The 4402-nt window shown below is 34.5% G+C and overlaps 1 long non-coding RNA gene across 1 annotated transcript in view; it reads left to right on the top strand.

Moving 5' to 3' along the window:
- The window catches only part of LOC111087276, an 11025-nt gene extending 8122 nt beyond the window's left edge, over positions 1 to 2903 (top strand). The window contains exon 3 of the long non-coding RNA XR_002611987.1: positions 2892 to 2903. This is a non-coding gene — a long non-coding RNA (uncharacterized LOC111087276). The remainder of the gene's footprint in view (positions 1 to 2891) is intronic.
- The last annotated feature ends 1499 nt before the right edge of the window (positions 2904 to 4402 follow it).

The raw sequence follows: 4402 nt of genomic DNA, 5'->3' as shown, positions 1-4402 counted from the left end.
GTAGGATTGACCGTCACATTATAACGCCCCAACGGCTGAAAGGGCGAGCATGTTTTGTGTGACAGGGATTCGAACCCGTGATCCTCAGATTGCAAGTCGAGTGCCTTAACCACTTGGCCCCGTTGTTTGCGTCTCTTTATAGCCAAAAGACAAAAATCAAGCCAGAGTATCCCAAAAACTTGGCGGTGGGTGGTGTTTAGCTGCCTTTCCTTTAGTATATCGCTTCAAAGTTCAGTCAGTGATCGGCCTGGAGACTGCGATCGCTGAAATCAGCGACCACGGCCGTTTACTTGGTTAATTGCAAAGGGTGGGGTTAAGCATAATTTGATACCTTATGTCCATACGGTCAATGGCGACTGACCACGTCTGGTCGGCTAACACCACAAAATTACCACGCTGCTATTCGCAAAAGTTTAAATCACGCCTATTTTGGACTTATGGTTATTGAAGAAAAATTATATACATATATCAAATCGATAGATTTTAAAGAGCTCTACGCACAATTAAGTATTTTATTGCCAACAATGTAAACACAATGAAAATGCAGGTAACTTTAATACGTATAAATATTATTTATGTAATACTTTAATGACACGTATTGCAGTGAAATTGCACTAGACATGAACTGTTGGGGATTTTTTCTCACGTAAAGCTACTCCAGGTCTATTGTGTTGGCCGTCCTTAATTTTGAATTATATAGAGTATGGGGAATGCAGCTAGCCAACACCACCAACACGGAGCGTGACTGATACATGTATGTGTATGTTATATTTGCGATAACGGGATGTGAACCATGAATCCTCGGATTTACAGTCCGACACGTTATCCACTGGGCCACCATCGGCTCTCATTAGACCTACTGAATTACATATATGAGAGCATTGCACCACCCCAATATTCCAGAAAGTCTAAAAGTACCACTATGTTCTGATTTTTTTTTGATAAACAGAAGGCTTTCATCTAACTCACTTAATTTTTTGTGTCCAAGAAAAGGTCCATATATTTTTTTAGAAAAAGCCTCCCTCTCCTCTAGAGCTGGATACACCCCTGTAAAATTTCGACCTGCTTCTCTGACCACAAGTTAAATTTCACTTCTTGTGGGTATTATATGTTCTTGTTTGCTTAGCGCAAAGTTACACAGTGGGCTATCTGTACTCTGTCCACTAAGGAGAATCGAACCTCATCTTTTAGTGTTATAAATCAGTGAACTTACCATTGATCCACTGGGGGACATATTGATATTACAATTCACAAATTAAGTCCCAGATTTTTCCGTGCAAAAATTCGTTATATTCTCCCTTTTATTTAATTAGTAAAATTATTTAAAGTTATAAAATCTTTACAACTAGTTACATAGGTTTGGCTACTCTTCTAGCCTGGAAATATTAATAAAATTAAGTATATAGAAAATAATACAATTTTAAATATATAAAACCATAAGAAAGTTAAAACGTATTAACCCATGATTACTAAAATTACTAAAAATATTAAGTTTAACTACGATGTTAAGTTTACATCATAATGCGTGCAATGTTTTGTGAAATGTAAAGGGGCAAATGCCCCCTCTTGCCCCTTCCTGCTGGCGCCCATGGTGAGTTATATGTATACAGGTTATATTATGAAGATCTCACCAGTTGTATCTGAAAAAATGACATAATTTAAAAAGAAGCTTTTTTTGCAATTCTTTGTGTCTTACTTAGTTAAGGTCAGCTTGGCTAGGTGGTTAGGGCACTCGACTCCCAATATGAAGGCCGCGGGTTCGAATCCCCGTTCCACCAAGCATGCTCGCCCCTTTCAGCCGTGGGGTCAATCCTACTATTCGTTGGTAAAAGAGTAGATCAAGAGTTGGCGGTAAATTAGCCTTCGGGTATCTTTGCGCGAAATTACAAAAAAAAATTAAATGTTAATAATTCCAGACTGAAGAGTAGTTAAACCTACGAAATAGGTTGTAAAGATCAAGTAAATTTAAACAATTTTACAAGTTGAAAAGGAAAACAAAACGAACTGGTTTTATATAAGTTTGTTTCAGCTGGTATTCATAATTAATTTTGTTTTTTCATTTTTTATAAACATATACATCAAACACCTAAGTATCAAAATTTCAGGGTCTAAATGTTCAGTGGTTCTCAAACATTAGTAACTTTAACTTGCCAATGTTTTTGTTTAAAAAAAAAGATTCCGTGTACATGAAAAACTGTATTCTAAAATGAAATGTATTAGTTCATATAAATTTAATTTGACCAAAAATATTTTTTATTCTATAAATCCTACTTTTTATGAAATTTCGGATATGACTCGCAGACCCCAGTTTGAAAAACGTTGTTATAAACTATAATGCTATATTTATTCTTCGGAAAGAATTTATTTGTAATTAAGCACAAAGCTACACAATGGGATATTTGTGCTCTGCCCACCACCGGTATTGAAAGCCGGTTTGTAGTATTGTAAGTCCACAGCCATAACGCTGTGCCACTGCGGGGCTTTCGAAAAGGAGCTCACTTTGCATTACAAATGATAGAACAGACAACGATTCAAGATTAATAAACCAAATATTGCTGCGACGCAAAACTCCACGTTATTGTAAGTTGGTTGAAACCAAGGGATGTCGATTACATTTTTAAGATACAGGAATGCCCGAGTAATTAATTCAAATATTAATTTACCAACGTTGTAAGTTTTAAATACAAATATCGAACATGAATGGAGTGAAAAATTGATTGTTGTTAGAAGTTAATAGGATCAGTAAAAAGCGAAGATCACAAAATTTAATCTATAAATGAAGTTTTTTTTAAACCTATGAATGTTCGTATATATTCGATGTATACATATACAGAGACACTCATGAACTAATACACACGCAAATTGTTATATAAATTCAAAGGATCTAAAAGTGATTAAGTTCATTTTAAAATACCTTGCTAATAAAAACTTCTAGCGAGAAAATTTATATAAAGTTATCACTTCGGTACCCTCGCCATAAACAATGCTTACACCGTAAACTTAATAACATCTCTCAAGGTTTGCCCTGCTTAGCAGGTTAAGTTAGGCCTAAATTATTATACTAATAGGTATTCATGACATGCAAGTCTTTACAGCTCTAACATATAAACACACAATGGCATAAACACATAATTTATATAAATCAACATTAAATTTATGATATATGGTAATACTAACGGTTAGCATCAGAAATATAATTTTATGCCAATGGTATTATAATATTAAAATTTTCAAGGCAGCTTTCCATGTTTAATTATTTTATAAAATGGTGTTTCTTTTTGAAGTTAATAGTTTGTTTGTTTGTTTGCTTGAACTGAAGCACAAAGCTACCCAATGGGTTATCTGTGCTCTGCCCACCACGAAGTTAATACACCTCGAGTCAAATAAAATGTTCATAGCTCACTGCTTGGTTTTTCGTGACGGCTGGAAGAGGTATGAAATACTGATATATACAAATGGGCTGTACCAAACCTTTGAAGGAATTAGCCCAATTGTCTATAAACTCAAATAAAATTATCACAATATATATGAATAAAAAGTTTCCATTAGTGTATGCATTATTGTATTTTTTTTTTTTTTCATGTGTTATACGAATTTCTAGCCTTATATTACCTCAACAGGTGCTTTCCCTTCAAGATCAGCTCAATGTCAAACCAACGCTTTAGTTACTATTCGGTGCATATTATTTATTTGGAGTTGCCTCAGTACGATGATTTTAAATAAGTCACTCACTCAGCTAAGTAATATTCAGAGTTGAAGTGGAGGATATCTCGAGTAAGGCATATATCAATAATTTTGATATGAATATTTTTTACGTACATCTTCAGTTTCATATCAGGCTACGATCAATCGAACCTAACGTACTTTCGCGCGATCAGTGTTTTTATGTTTTCATCCTGTTATATTTCCCCAACAGTGATTGATGAAATATGTTATTAAATTATCTCTCGTATGAACACGCATCTAAGCATATGTGGTTTTATATATCAATCAGTTCCTCCCTGTAGACATGGTAACAAGAACAACATCTCGCTCAACGTGGATAAGGAGGAGATACAGGATGCACAAGCCTCATTACATAAAGCAGCTATACAGGTATTGTGTGTAAAAAATGTATTTTGTATTACTCGAACACGTGTTTATCACCAAAACCACGAGGTTATATTCAAAATATAGTTATTCCAATTACCTATGGCGTCAAATACGAAGTTGATTAAGCTTTTTTTTTCCATACCGATGTTGTTGTTTTTTGTTTTTTTTTACTTTTATTGTCTTTCTCATTTAGGATGTTTCCAATAACAACCCATACGACCAACCTTTATAGAGGATATTTGCCGTTTCACGGCTTATGATGTATCGGACTTGAAGTAAAACAATTGTTGCTTCGAATTTTCTTCGGTAA

Source organism: Limulus polyphemus, unplaced genomic scaffold (assembly GCF_000517525.1).
Source record: "Limulus polyphemus unplaced genomic scaffold, Limulus_polyphemus-2.1.2 Scaffold1950, whole genome shotgun sequence".
NCBI classification, from domain to species: domain Eukaryota; kingdom Metazoa; phylum Arthropoda; class Merostomata; order Xiphosura; family Limulidae; genus Limulus; species Limulus polyphemus.
This window is presented reverse-complemented; position numbering and strand designations above follow the sequence as displayed.